This window comes from Phascolarctos cinereus, unplaced genomic scaffold (assembly GCF_003287225.1).
Source record: "Phascolarctos cinereus isolate Bilbo 61053 unplaced genomic scaffold, phaCin_HiC Scaffold_4;HRSCAF=312, whole genome shotgun sequence".
NCBI lineage: Eukaryota > Metazoa > Chordata > Mammalia > Diprotodontia > Phascolarctidae > Phascolarctos > Phascolarctos cinereus.
This window is the reverse complement of record NW_027555847.1, coordinates 539634520-539651269: the sequence shown is the minus strand read 5'-3', so window position 1 is coordinate 539651269 and position 16750 is coordinate 539634520.

The following is a 16750-nucleotide window of genomic DNA, read 5'->3' as shown; positions in this document are numbered from 1 at the left end:
TCAACAGAAATGTGTTTTTCAGTCATTCAGTTGTGTCTAACTCTTTGTGACCCCATGGATTACAGCAGAAAATGCCATCTATGGGGTTTTCTTGGCAAAGATACTGGAGTGGTTTGTCATTTCCTTCTCTAGCTAGCAATTAATTGCTATCTATAAATTATATTGTGTTCTGTAATCCAAAGTGCCTAACTCATGTTTTATTTAAGTAATGATACTATTTTAATATTGAAACTCACTTTTGAAAATGTCCTAATTTTTAGCAATATGTGCTGACTTGTTTCTGTACTTACATAGTGATTTTAACTATTTGCAACAAAGAGAATTTCAAAATGCTTAATTGAATCCATTAAAGTGATTCAAATCATTGAAATGTGTGTGTATAACTGTGTGTGTATGTGTGTGTGTGTAATCAGCTAGGTGGCACAGTAGATAGAGTGTTAGACCTGAAGTCAATAAGACTCACCATTCTGAATTTGTATCTGGCTTCATACACTTACTAGCTGTGTGACCCTGGGCAAATCACTTAATTTTGTTTGCCTCAGTTCTTCATCAATAAAAATGAACTGGAGAAGGAAATGGCAAGCTACTCCAGTATCTTTGCCAAGAAAACCCCAAATGGGGTCATAAAGAGGCAGACATAACTGAAGTGAGTGAACAACAATAACGTGTGTGTGTGTATGTGTGTGTGTGTGTGTGTATATATATATATGTGTGTGTGTGTGTGTGTGTGTGTGTGTGTGTGTGTGTGTGTGTGTGTGTGAAAAAATACATGCAAAAGAAAAGGGTCTAGAATATAGCTTTTGAACAGCTAGGGATAGGAAGACAAAGAATAATTGAGTAAAACTGAGAAGAAGTGGTTCAATAATTAGGAGAAGAGCTAGAATAGAATAGTGGAAGAAAAGGTGCAATGGGACATCCTATCAGGGAGAGCAATCAACAATGTCAAATACTACAGAAAAAAGGAAGAAGACTGTGAAATGCTCTTCAGTTTAGCAAATAGTAGGCCATTGGTGATGTCTGAAAGAATAGTTCCAGTACAGGGATTGATTGGGTTAGCCAAATTTCTGGAGATTGAGGAATTAATGGGAAGAAGGAAGAGATATTTAGTCCACACAATTTAGTATTTTTCCCATCATTATTCAGCAGCTCTGGAGTATAAAAAGAGAAGGTAGAAGGTGGGAATGATTCAAGGCTAAGAATTATTAGGATGTGAATGGGGGGAAAAGACAAGAGGAATAGAGATTAAAAAGGGGAACACAGTGCCTTCTTGTGCTGGTTAATTGTAGTCTTTAGACTTTAATATGAGATAATTAGACCAGAGCAGAGGTGATAGATTAGGAGAATAGCAAGAGATGGAAGGATTAGTGATTATGGTAAAGTTGAAGAACAGGACTAGGAAGATGGAAGAAAAAGAAGAGATAGAAGGGCATTCATTCAATTAAATGAACAATTATTAAGATTTTCTATGTGAAAGAAGAGGCAAATGAATCTTGAGAGTCTAAGAAATTTGCTAAGGGTCATATACGGGGCTAATGAGTGGCAGAGCTAGAACCCAGCTCTCCTGGCATGTAGGCAGTGTTCTTTACTGCAAAATTACATAAGAATATTAAAGCTGTATTTCTTCTCAAATATTCCATAACTCTTACAGTTTCACCCTCTCCCCAAACCATTTGGATTTTGGATGCTGTGGTCTATCAAGAAATTTTTTTATTGGTCTAAAAGTCCAATTTTGTAGTTTTTACAATTTTGTAATTTTAAAATCAGTTTAATAAGTCATCAACTGCCTTAGAATCATAGACGGAACTGGAAGAAGACTTAGAGGAAATTAGCTGGTAGTGCATAAAGCACTGGTACTTGGAGTCAGGAAGACCTGAGCCCAAATTCTGCCTTAGACACTTATAGCTGAGCAGCCCTAGGCAAGTTGTTTAATCTCTCTCAGCCTCAGCTTTCCCAGGAATAAAATGGTAGCACATACCTCACAAGGTTCTTCTGGGAATCAAATGTAATAATCCATGTAAAGTACTTTGTAATCCTTAAAGCACTATGTAAATGTTACCTATTATCACTATTATTTTTACAGATGAAGAAGCATTAATTTATTGTTTGTCAAGTGATGATATTTCACTCGTTCACAGGATCTTGTGCTTCTGAAATGGTAATGTATTATGGAAAATACAGCAATCTTGCTGTTGTTTGTCATAGTTGTGGAAAGGGGAGTTTATTATTAAGAGCACAGTATATAAAGGGCATTGTTTGAGCTTCTGGGGATATGAATAAAAAAGGACTTTTAAACATGTTCATGTTACATATGTATATACATACACATATTTACATATATGTGTGTGTGTATATATACATATATATATATACACACACACACATATATATACATATATATGCATACACATTTATGCACAGATATATAAGTGTAAATCTCTTCCCAAAGCCCATTGGCATGAGACTCTTTCCTTATCGGTGGAGATGAAGGCCTTTCCTTCTGTGAGAGATGTAATGGAGCTGGCAAGAAGCAAGAGGTTCGGTTCTCAGCCAATTCCCCTCTTTCCCAAAGTAAAGTCTTCTTTGAACATAGTATGTTGAGTCAACTTCCAGCTTTGAGAGAAGATGGAAGAGGTCTGCCCCACTTCAGGTTGCTGAAGGAAAAGTCTTTGGGAAAGCATGAGAGGAGCAGGCAGTCTCCATTATGTTTCTATTCCCAGTCTGTTACTCTAGAGATTTGGGGGAGTTTTCCCTTAGGTAAGCTTAAGGATGCGCTCTAATTTGAGCTAAGTTGTCTTGATCCCGATGGGAGAGCTCCTCCTTTCTGTATTGTTTGGTATATATTCTGCTATGTGTATCTTCTGTGATTTCTGTTTTGTTATAATTTAGACAACAGTGCTTCTTTACTATTTGCTATGTGTGTTCATTGTGGAGCTCATATTAACTGAGAAAAGGGTCAGCCTTGAATATAGGGCTTGGAGTCCTCCCCCAAAATGATGAAACAATCAAAAGTTAGATAGAACCTGATCATTTCTCCTAGATGAACAATATTTAAGGAAATAGATAGATACACTTCTAGCCTGGTACCCCCTCTCTCTGAAGAGAGAGCTGAATGGTAGCCTCTAGCCCCAATATCCTGCTTCCCCTTTTAGCTAGAGAAGGGTGGGGCAAGAAGAGGCTAGAGATGTGTATTCTTCTTCCCTTTGAGCCACAAAAAGACATGCCTTACCACCATATATGGGCCTCTCTCTATTCATGGGATCCCACTCTTCTCCACTCATATCCTTACATAAGTATATTGCTTCTTTAAAGTAAACAGAATGTTTTAGCCATGAAAGGGACAAAAATGTTTTTGTGTGTGTAAAGGGAGAGATTTCTATTAATAGTCAAATGATGCAAGGTATTGCTGCTATGAACCTTTTGATAAATCATAGGAGTGAGTACAGAAGTTTATTCTAATGTACACTGTTAATATATATATGTATGAAGAAACAACTTTCAAATGGAGTTCGGATAATTTTGGAAAGAAAATTATCTGTGAAATAGATGTGAGGAACTGAATCTCTGTCAACAATGTGGATTGATATTATGCATGTGTCAGAATGGGTTTAATGATATAAAGAGGCAAAGAAAGATATTTTATTTATTTAAAACTATAGAAATGTGATTATCAGGAACCATAGTTTTGAGGACACTAAAGAAAAGAAGAAACAGTACTGAAGTACTCAAAGAGCTGCAAAGCATGATGATATATCACCTAATTTGTCTAGAAATGATTTATGACTAAAATGGATAAAACAAAACTAAAATGAGAAATCATATAAAATTTAGGAAACTGAGGTATGATTTGAAAAGGTCTAGAAGTTGATAAGGGGAATTTGAGGGATTTTTACTTTTAAAGTAACAAATCACTGATGGTTAGGAGTCTCTCATTTAAGTCTTCAAAGACATAGACATAGCAGAGGAGGAAAAGAAAAGAAATACAAAGGAAGCAGAAACAGAACCAAATAGAATGGGGTGGGAGAGGGAGAGAAGGGGTAAGTATCCCTGAAAAACTGCTTTGTAAGAGCTTTGGTACTTAGATGCAGTAGGCTGACAAGAGAGAAAAGATAGAAATTACTTCATTGGCCAAGAGCTCCAGGGACAGGTTTTGCCCTTCAGCTCCATCTAGAACTGGAGAAAGCAAAGTTTTTTGTTTTTGTTTTTGTTTTGTTTTGTTTTTTAATTAAAACTTGATGCTCTTTGCTGCCACCCTTAGTTTTAGAGGGGAAAAAAAAGCAGAGGACCCTTGGAGCTGCTTTAGTATGGACATGACCCAGTGTAGAGTAAACCTGAATTGTGTTGCCATAAACTCCATTTTGATTGGACAATGGAGCATCTGGGAGCAGCTAGTTTGGTGAGCTTTGCTTTTTTCTAGCTTAAGAGGACTGATATTCACATTAACAGCTAACGCTTTCTAAATGCCCTTTCAAGGATGGTGGTTAATTGAAAGAACTTATAAAGGTTATGTTTGATTATGAAGAAAAGAATTGCCTTGACTGAAGAGCAGTGAGGATCAGCATTCAAAGAGTGAGCCTAGAGGCAGTTTCTTGGATTCAGTTGTTCCTGAATGGACCAATAACATTGAAGCATTTAGTCCAGAGTTGTGATGTATCCTAAGCGCTTGGAAATCCTTTATGTGCTTCCATGCCAGGTTCCTATAAATGTGAGCCATTTTTCACCATAACTATGAAGTATATTGATAAGAGATTGTGCTATATTTTATTATTTATGAATTTACTCTATAACAAATATACATAATATTATTATTTGTTTTGCCTTGTTGTTAAGTAAATAATTATGTTACAATTTAAAAAATAATTATTATGAATGGGTTGGTTATATAAATATTATGTACATTGATTAACTAATAAATGGCATTATGGAAATGCTTGTTTGTTTTACTCAATAAATTAAAAATAAAATAAATTAAAAATTTTGAAAAAATCATAAATGGCTGATAGAACAGATAGAAAGATACAATTGATGAAAACTTAAGAACTAGAGGGGTGAGTAGGGGAAGTGCATTTACACTCAACAGATTGTTCCTAAGATCATGGGAGATTTTAAGTAACTATGGAGTTATTGGTCTGTCTCTTGTAACTTAAACTTGAAAGCATGTAAGCAGATTGGAATGAGCAAGCCAAACCTAGAGAGAATTGAAGTATTGTTTGACAGTTTTATATATCCTTTGAGAAAAGATCACATGTGTTTGTGTATGTTTGCATTTACACACGTATATATAAACATACCTGTGTGTATGTATACAAGCACATGTGTGTATGAACACACATACGTGAATATGAACATAGATATTCACATACTCATGCGCATATACATATATATATATATGTATCTCCATATTCATATACCTTTATATCCTGTAACACTGGGGTGTTTATAGCCTGTTTTGTGTCTAGAACCAATAATGAACTCTTTCATTTTATTCACAGTATACATGCATACATATAATTTAATAACATGCACTTAGAATCATGCAACCTCACAATAAGTAGGGACATTTGAGATCTTCTAGTCCACCTCCTTTCTGATATATGAATACTCTACAAAATCAACATTGAGTGGTTATGCATCTTTTGCATAAGGGTAAAACAGTGTTGAACAAGGCAGCACACTCTATTTTGGACAGAACTATTTTTGAGGATATTGCTTCTTAAATTATAAAGAATCCATTTTAATCTTTCTTTGTAAGTAATAATAGCAGTGATAATAATTATACTAAAAATAATGGCTCATACTTACATAGTGTTTTCTAATTTACGAAGTGTTTTCCTTGCAACAATTCTTTTCATTGGGTGTGTATGTGTGTGTGTGTGTGTGTGTGTGTGTGTGTGTGGGGTGGGTGGGTGTATGTATGTGTGTGTGTTCATGTGTGTGGATGTGGGTATATTAACGTGTGATTCAGAAAGTATATTGGGAGACTGTTGCATCTCTGATCATCATTATGAACATAGATATGTTACAATCGTAACCATTCATCAAATACTTGTGTGGAGAGCATTGTGCTATGCGAATTGTAAATATACTGTAAAAATACCAATTAAGCAAAAGTTCTTGTTAATAGAATGATATATCACCGAGAACTCATTGTATATATTTACATAGTTTTATTTTTGTTAGTGAAAGGCAAAATTATTTTTCTAAGTTTAAGCAACTTATCAAGGTGATAGAAAAGGTAAAATCAAGACTCCATTCCATATTTTGTTAAGTTTTTAAAGTATGCAGATTCAGTAATTCATACAGCTATCAAATAAAATTACAACCATTTACTTCTTTACCTTCTCAAATGCTTTTATTCAATTTCTTTCTTAACTTGCAACAACTTCTTTTCACTCATCTTTATAAGAGACAGCATATTATAACAGAAATCCCTGGATTTACAGTAAAAAAAAAACTTCATTTCTCTATCAAGTACTTGCTAGTTGTGTCCCATGGCAAGATAATTAACCTGCTTCAGTTTTCTCACGTGTAAAATGGTGACGATGATAACATTTAATTCACAGGGTCCTTGTGAAGATCAAATGAGATCACGCTCGTGAAATGTTTTGCAGACATTAAAGTGTTATTTAAATAACTATTATTAAAATATAAAATAAATTGGCTTCTCTGTGGAAGTAGAACAAGCTAAACCAACAACATTTCCCAAATTTAAAAAGCATTTTAGGGTTCAGTGGTATTTGCTTGACAAAAGTGAGTGAATGTCATTTGAAATAAACATGTATTTATTGAAGATTCCCAACAGCATCATACAATGTGATGTACTGTAAGTAACACAAAAGAAGTGTGAGATGGTTGCTGCCTCCAGGAAGCTTTGAGTTCACTTCAGTAGATCATATGATAAAAAACAAAATGGCAATTCTAATAGTCTGTCATTGAACATGCTCAAAGACAACTTTTAAAAGTTGACTAATAATTGCCTGGATGAGAATTCATTTTTTTTTTACTTCTTTGCTTTTCAGTATTTTGAACATCCATTTTATCAAATAAGTATTTTCAAATGGTGGTGGTGATGATAAAATGGTTTAAGTTGTTTTTATATGAAATTGTACTTTGTTAAGTTTTAAAGGCATTAATAAAAGTGTGTGTGTGTGTGTGTGTGTGTGTGTGTGTGTGTGTGTGTGTGTGAACCGTCTTTGTCAGGAAGTCCAAAGAGTCAGCATTGTACCTTAACCAGGCAAATATTTCACCAGATTGGAAATGAGCTTCATTTGTACATCATTCTCTGGAATTCTGGATGTGATTTCACCTTTCCTTTCAAGGTTGATTTCTTCCCACCCTGCCTCATTTCCTATTCTGTCAACAAGACTTAGGTGCATTCTGTCCTATTATGACATCAGCCCAGTATTTCCTCAAAGCCACAATATCATGTGGAGCACGCATGAGAAATGCTACTTTTCCCTGTGTTAGATGGTCTTTCTGGCAAGCACACTGATTGGCTAACAATAATAATGATGCCTAGTTTAATATTTTTTTCAATAAGAAAATTGTTACTAGAGTCCAATAAAGTGTGCCTTCTAGACCTTAAAGAACTTCTACGAATATTACAGGCTTTGATATTGATCTTCTCCAATTCATTTTCTATTTTTTAAATAGTTTTTTTCTACTGAGAACATATGCTCAAATTATGAGTCATATTATGCTAAGTTTTTTTTAAAGTAGTAAAGATTTTGGACAATAATGATTTTATAATGAAAAGGAATATATTAGCTTTTAAATTTAACATGAAATATTTCTCTTTTCTGGGAAGGTCATTATCCAAATGAGCGGGGTAGATTTCTTTCTCCTCTGGATTATTAGGCATCAACTATGGCAATGATGAACCAATGTTATAATTTGGTTTGTGCCAACTCTTGAATTTTTCTTTCTCCTTTATTTATTGAAGAAAGATGGTTAGAGAATCACAAGGCTAGAAGAGACCTTGGAAATAATCTAACAGACTTCTCCCTTTACAGATAAGAAAGAAGAGTCCCAGAGAAGGGAAATAAATTATGCCTGGTCTCACTTTGAGTTAGTGGCAGATTCCAGACTAGAAACCAGGGTTCCAGAGTGAGTCATTGCCTCTTTCCACCACACCTACTGCCTCCCCCATTCTGTCACAGACTAAGTACACAAAGATGATAGTTGTGCCTATGCAAATAAATTAAAGTGGAGAATTTAGATGATTGTTTGGAAATTTGAAAGAAAAACAGTACATTCCTTTACATTATCGAGATGATAATTAAAGTGAAAGTGTCACTTCATTCTGCATTATTCCCCATTTCATTTGACATTTGTAAATAAAGCTATAGCTTCCCTAGGGAAGCAAGCATGGATTCTTTGTCTCCATTGAGATCCACTTAACTAATGACACCTTTGATTTCACTCCCTGGTGTCCTACTATTTTGGATAATTTGTTTCTCCAAAAAATGACCCATAATTGTTTCTCACCTGAAAGAATCTCCCAAGAAATTTTTCTGAAAATCATAATTTTTAATTCACTATCCTAGATGCTTGGGAAGTGAATATTATACCCATCTTTAAAGACTCTTACAGTGCCTTCTTGATGTTTTAAGGAAGGAGGTTTTGAGGATGGCCATATTATTTCAATTTTGGAAAGTATCTAATAAGCATGGACTGAAGATGTTTTTCATAATATTTTTATCTTCGTCTTGAATGACAGTGATAGCATGTCCAAAGAAATGAGGGAACCGACAGGATGTCAGGGGGACGTCTTTTTTTTTGTCAGTGGAAGTGTCTCATCTGCTTGCATTAGAACTGTTATGATGTCAATGCAAATGCAAGTGCCATTACAATGTCAATGGGAGATTTCTCCCCTTGCTTTTGTCAGTTTCAATTAGATGCGTGATGTTACTATAATGCAGTTTCTTCCCCTCCCCCATATTTAATGTACTTAAATTCTGAAAGTTACCACTTTTAAGCACCATGCTCTGTTTCCTAATGGCACTCTACAATGAACCCATATTAAAAAGTAATACATTTTCCATATAGAGAGGAATATAAAGTAAGTTTCATAAAAGTACAGCACACTTACATTTTTTAAAGCATATAACATTAAATATATTAAAAGCACATTGTGTCATACCATATATATTAAATAGCATGAAAATAGCCGGCTTTGCAATTTATTTTAAGTACATGAGAATTACATTTAATAAAATGTTTAAAATATAATTTATTACTATAACAATTTCTAATAATAATAACTAAATGTTCTTGAAGAGGTTATTCTGGAAAGAATAGTTTTTCAAAGGAAAAGACTCTTTATAAAGATAAAGAAGAGAACAGTATATAAGGCATAAATGTTATCCTTCATATTAGCATCACAAATCTGAAGGAATCAAACCCAGGAAATGCCTTTCTCATCATTAACACCCTTTAAAACATTGGCCCTTATGGGAACATTTAAGTAACTAGTGTCATATTTGGCTCCCTTTGTCTGCCATACAAGTGGCACAAAAAGAAATTTCTTTATTCTCATTCTGATAAGTATCTCTTGCTGAGAATGATAGTCACTGTGTATTGTAGTTAGAGGATTTCATATGTTGCATAGCATAAACTTCATTATGTTTCCTTGCTCTGGGAGACATGGGAGGGGTAGAATTCTTGTCAGCTTTTGAAGCCTGAAGCTGTAGTAAGTGTGTCAGATCTGGGATATGTTACTTCCCACACCATACCAGTGTATTCATTTCAGTAAGGCTGTTCTATATAAAGTGCTATAAATGTACACAGCAATGCCCCAAAGATGATCTGTACCAGACAAACAACAGATCCTTGGTACCAAGGGGTGACAATTAAAAGGCAGGAGAAAGTATCTTGCACTGAGAAGGAAAAAAAAAAGACTAGTCAATACTTAATATACCTAGACTATTTCACAGAATTGACGAGTTTGAGGGTTGTTTAAAAGGCGAGAGAAAACTCTTAGTGAGCCTTCCTTCACTGGATAGGACTGAACCTGCCAGGACATTCTGGAAGAAACAAAGGTTTATTATCCTCATCTTTGGTGGAATTCCTCTCAGCTCATTGCCCTTGTCTGTGCAATCTAGTTATTTGTGGTTGTATGACTATTCTTCCCCTAGGAGTGTTAGTTAACGAGATTCAGAGGTCACGTCTGAATGATAGACAGTTTTGTTCCAAGCATAAAACTATTCACCTGACTATATGAATGTAACAAAAATCAAAAATCTATGCTATGACATTCTGCATGATACTCCTTTTGCCTTTGTATTTTCCCAAGCTCTCTTGGAATACTTGCATTTTAAGGTGTGGGTAAGAAGGGATAGGAAATTACAGAAAAATATCAATGCTTTACCTGACTTCTCTACATTAGTTTGGGTTTGAAACTATTCTACTTACCTTCTCCCTCCTCCTCTTTTGAAAATTGGGATGGAGGATGACTGTGGTACATTGTATATAATGTCAGAGCTTTTTTGATGTGTTGATTGCTGATTTTTTCTTTTCTTGCTCTTCTTTTTTATCTTCTTTTTTGAATACTTTTTGTTATTGTTAAAGAGTTGGCTCTGTGACTAGAGGAGAAAAAAGGCTGTAGAGGGAAATCTAGCCAATATGAAAACAAGAAATATCAATAAATCTAGGAGGAAAAAAAGGAAATGCTGCCTCTACAGATGTACACCCACACACACACAGACACACCCACACACATACACACACAATACTATACAGCCAGGAAGGGATGATTTTCTTGAGAAGTCCAGCAAGCACATAGGATTTCATGGGCATAACTTGGCTGTTGCCATTCTAGAAGCCTAACTCAGCCTTGTTTCTGAAACATTAAGAGGCAAAATAAGCCTTTTCTCATACTTTCTTAATTATCTCCATAGAAGCTTCAATGACATCTCATTCTAAAGTCTCATTTCAGTATTGCTTCTGATTCATTGAATTCAAACAATCAAGTGTTATTTTTCTAATAACTTCTGCCATAATATTGTATCTTTACTCTAAACCTCTACCTTTAACTCAAAACTAAAATATCCACCCTTGTGACCCTGGGCTGTGATTGATTGAGTATTCACCTCATCTTCCTGACCTTACACCCAGGATATCACTTCCCAGGTAACTCCATTTTATGCCATGCATACCAACCCTTCCTCTCCTATTCCCACCTCTAGTTCGGAGAACAGTATTTAAATTAACACTACCATTTCTGGAAAGGATGTGCCAATTATCTTTCCCTATGACTTCAGTCTCTATTCTCTTTGACTTCGTTGTATGAAACATTCCGTGTTGGTCACTGCTCATGTATATAGTTTGTCTTGCTCTATTAGAATGGGCAGCTAGGTGGTGCAGTGGATAGACTACTGGGGCTAGAGTCAGCAAGATGAGTTATTCCTGAGTTCAGTCTGGCCTCAGACACTTGCTAGCTGTGTGACCCTGGCAAAATCACTTAACCCTGTTTGCCATGGTTTCCTCATCTGTAAAATGAACTGGAGAAGGAAATGGCAAACTACTCCAGCATTTTTGCCAAGAACACTCCAAATGGGCTCACAGAGAGTCAGACATATCTGAAATGACTGAAAAACAAGAAAATCCTATTAGAAGTTCCTTGAGAGTAGAGACTTTTTTATTTGCTTATGTTTTTATTCTTAGCATTTACATCTCCTAATACATAGTGCTTAACTAATCCTCTATTATTTTTGTTGCTGCTATTATTTTTAGCTAGCATTTATATAGTGCTTTAACATTTCCAAAGCTTTCTACATAGGTTATCTCCTTCAATCCTACCAACAGCCAACACCCAATGGCTAGTCAGTCTCTGAGTCAGGGTTTGGACTAAGTCCAGGCCTCTATCCACTGTGTCACTAATAATGAGTATACCAGGAGAATATATTTGTCTAAGGACATTGGTGCAAGACTAAAAAGCGAAGAGAAAGATGTTTTAAGTTTTAATTTCTTTTAAAAAACTATGGTAAAAACTGCTGCATTTGGAGCCAGAAGAGTCTTGGATTCAAAGGCAGCTCTGGTGCTTATTAGATGTGTGACCTTGAATAAATCATTTAACTTTTTTGGGTCACAGTTTCCTGATCTACAAAATGGGGATTATGCTTTCTGTAGGGCTTAACTCACTGAATTATTATGAGAATCATAGCAAATAATGACTGTAAAGAAATTTCAAATCTTAAAACACAATATGAACATCAGCTATCATTGTTTCTGTCTCTAGAAGGCTAAAAGCACATTTAGTTACCTGCAAAATCAGCTGGTCTCCAGTAAAGAGGGATCATTTCAGAAGCCACATTATCAACGCAGTCATCACAAATTTCTTGTTGGGCATAAACAACATGAAAAATAAGTGAAATGTATAAATATTCTTTCATTTAATTCATGTTAATTATGTGAGGAGGTGCTACAATATTATTATCCTCATGAACAGATGAGGAAACTGAGGTTTGGAAAGGTTAAGCTACCTGCCCATGATTAGAGATAGTTTTTAACTTGGCTCTGAATTTAATACTTCATGTAACACTTTGCCTCTCATAACAATAACAACTGTGTTAAAGATAATAAGAAGTGGACATTTATTACATTATAATTATGAAGCACTTTCATTGATTATCTCATTTGCTCCTCCAGATAGTACTACTTAACAGATAAGGACTTTCAGGAAAATTCTACTCTGATCCCTCATAGTCCCTAGGTGACCATAAACTCCTTAAAAACAAAAAACAAACAAACAAAAAAAAAACCCAAGCAAAAAAAACACAACACACTTCTTAAAATTATTATAAACTTAATAAGGTAACAAATATAGTTTGTCAATGAACATGCATTTTCATAAACAAAAGAACATATATGAAAGCATGAATCTCTTTTATGAGTAATGTATTTTTAAATTATATGTTAAATTTAACCCGATAATAACAACACTGTACTGCTGGTCTATGACCCATAATGAATTTCCATCTGTTTTCTTCTTCTATATTTATGTAAATGTTGCATTGATTATTGTGTTCTTTTTAGAAATATCACTATTATTATACCCTACAAAATGAAAGTACTCTCTTTTAATAAATACATTTAGCTAAGCAAAACACATTCACCCACTGGTCATGTCTGTCCCCTTTTGTACCTCCAGTTGGCCACACCTCTGTTAAGAGTTGGAAAGCACACTTTTTCATCAGTGTTCTGACATCATGATGGTGAGTGCTGTAATCAGAGCTCTTTAACCTTTCAAAGTTATTTCCCTTACAATACTGTAGTCATATATATTGTATTTTTAGTTTTAGTCATTTCATTTTATATCAGTTCACACAAATCTTCTCAGGATTCTCTGAAGCTACCCCTTTCATCACATTTTAGAGCAAAATGATATTCTATTACGTTAATTTCATAGCATAATATCTAAAGTGCTGTACTTGAATCCAGAAAGAACTGAGTTTGAATCTTGCTTTGGGCACTTACTGTGAGATCCTGGGCATTACTTAACCTATCTCAGCTTCAGTTTCCCTATCTATGAAATGGGATTAAAATAATGGTATCCATCCTATAGGATTACTGTAAGGATTAAATAATATAACATATTCAAGGTACTTTGCAAATCTTAAAGCACTACTTAAATGTTATTATCATCATCATTATTTTACATGAAAGGCAACTGTGATATAGTAAATAAAGATTCAGCCTCCAAGTTAGGAATTGGGTTGAAGTTACATCTCTTGACACTTATTGTCTGTACAATGCTAGATAAGGTACTCAGTGCTCTGAGATTGGTAGGTGCCCAGAAGGTAACAACTTTCATTAGTAAAGGGAATCTATAAGTTGCCTAAAGCAATAGAATCCTCAGTCCAATAACTATGCTTATCCCTACATTCAGATACAATGCTTTGGTTAGCTGGCCTGCAAATGAAGAACACTCACTTTTTGTTTTTAGTAATTTGATGTAACAAAAAATTGCTGGTATGAATATTTTTGTGCTTATATGTCCTTTTCCTCTATGAAAGAATGAAGTAGTGATATCTCCAGGTCAAAAAGTATACAGTATTTGCAACAAATCCTAGAAACAATTAAAAAGTATTTGAGAGAAAATGATAATGAGGCCACATGAAATTTCTGAGAAGAGAGTAAAGTAGTCTTTAGAGAAACAAAATTCTGAATATATACATTTAAAAAAGAAAAGTAAGATTAATCAATTGATGATATAATTTTAAAATAGAAAATAATTCATTATATATAAATATTTTGGCATTTAAAGAAGAAATAGATGAAATCATCATAATTATATAGCATAGTCATCATCATCATCATCATTATATAATAATAAACATTTATGTAGCAGCTGGAAATTCTACAAAGCATTTTACATATACTTTCTTAATTGATTCTCACAACAATCCCATTTTACTAAGGCTCAGAGAGCATAAATGAGGGCCACACAGCTTGTAGATTTGTACTCATGCTTTCAAGTCCACTGATCCATCCAAAATATCACATGACTGCCAGATAAATAAAGCTATTTTTTGGAAAAGGTTAATAAAATTGTTAAACTTTTTGCAATCTGGTAAAAAAGAAGGAAGAAAATAAAATTTCCAAAACAAAAAAAAATTAACCAAGTCAAATCATATTTAATAACCTAAAAAATTATCATAACCCAACATATGCAGCAATATTTTCAGCAAAACCAAGAAAAATAGTGTCAAAAATTACTCAAATTAATAGAACAAGAAATAGAGATCTTAGGAGGCAGCTAGGTGGCACAGTGGATAGAGCACTGGCCATGGAGTCAGGAGGACCTGAGAGCAAATCTGGCCTCAGACACATAATACTCATTAGCTGTGTTACCATGGGCAAGTCACTTAACCCCATTACCTAGACAAAAAAAATGAAATAGAGATCTTAAACTTCCTCATCACAGAAAATAAAATTGAAGAATACATAGAAGAATCACACACAAAAAAATAATAAAACCTGGACTAGCTGAATTTACACAAGAATGTTAGAAAATGTTTAAAGTGACATTAAAATCTATATTACATAATTTATTCTAAAAATTTGAGAATGAATATACTCTAACAAGTTACTTTAATGACATAAATATAGCCATAACACCTAAGCCAGGGATCAACAACAAAAAAAATCAAATTATAGAGTATCATCACTAAGCAAAAATTGTAAATACAATTCTAGCAAAGAAAGTACAAAAATTGATTAATTTATTTATAAATACACCCACTCACATATATATGTGTGTATGTATCTATGTGTGTATTTATCTATGTATATATACACAATATACTTACATGATATGCATATACACTAATCTATACAACATCCATAAGTGAATTTCTACACGTAGGTATGTGTGTACATATATATCACCATGATCAAGCTGAATTAATATAAGGGATTAAAATATGGTCCAACATTGTGAAAACAACATAATGATATTAAAAAAACGTTCCAAATTACATGATGATATCAAAATTCATAGTAAAGACTTTTGACAAAATTTGACACATTTATGCTTATGATTGGACCATGACAATATTAAAAAAATGGTGATACTGCCTGAGTAAATTTATAGATTTAGGGCTATAATAAATTTTAAGGGGTTTATTTGATAGAGCTATATAAAATGACATAATTCATTTACAGTAAATGGAATGGACTATTACTGTGGCATTAGACACCTTACAGATGAAGAATTCAGAAAACCATGGGAAGATTTAGATGAACTGAAACCGAATATTGGCAGAAAGAGGAAAACAATGTGCAAATAACTTCATCAATACAATTGAAAAAAGGTAAAGCTTTAATGACCATGTTTGTTCATAAATAGGAGATGAAAAAAATGCACTTTCCTCTGATTGCAGAGGGAAGGGACAATGGACATGGAGTATTACATATACTGTCTGAGCTATTCTATACGCTGCTTTTTTAATGCCTTTTTTCTCTTTCTTATAAAATCTTTATTATATGAGGTGGCTTTCTGTTTGAAGAAGAGATTTTTAAAATGAAGGCATAAAAGTTATCAATAAATATTAGATGAAATGTAAATAATAACAATAATAATAAAGAAAATAATTGATTTGGAAATTCAATTAAATGTATCTAAGTTCACACATATATTTGTTTTCTTCCTTTGCTTTTTCACATGATGATATGGATTAATTGGATTATGGATTATGGATGGATTATGGCTTAGTAATATGGATTAGTTGGATTATAGATTATAGATATGGATTAGGGATATGATATGGATTATGGATTAGTCATCTGCCAAGCTTTTCTTCTAACTTGCTTTTCACATTTTTTTTTTTTGTGAAATGAAAATTATGATCATACATCCTCAGCCCTAATTTTTTGAAGTGAGTTTACATTCTAAATAGATTTTGTCTTTGGGTCCCACTTCTATAGGCTTGTCAAGGAACAAAGTCTTTCTTTTTTTTTCCAATGTGATTGTATTGTTAGTTTTATGTGAATTAAGTTTCCATAAGAAATGATGGTAATGAAATATGTCTTGTTTACTCCCTATTTCTCAGTTATTTGCTTAAATAGGTGGGATGGACTTTGCTTTAATTGTGTATAGTGTTTTCACTTCATAGTTATGTTTTTTTAAATATGTGCTAATTTTGACGTTCTCTAATATTTGCTCTAACCAGGTGGTGATATAACTGTATATAGATAGCTGATTCTATGATTCTATTATACTTATTATTCTATTATGTAATTATTCTATTAT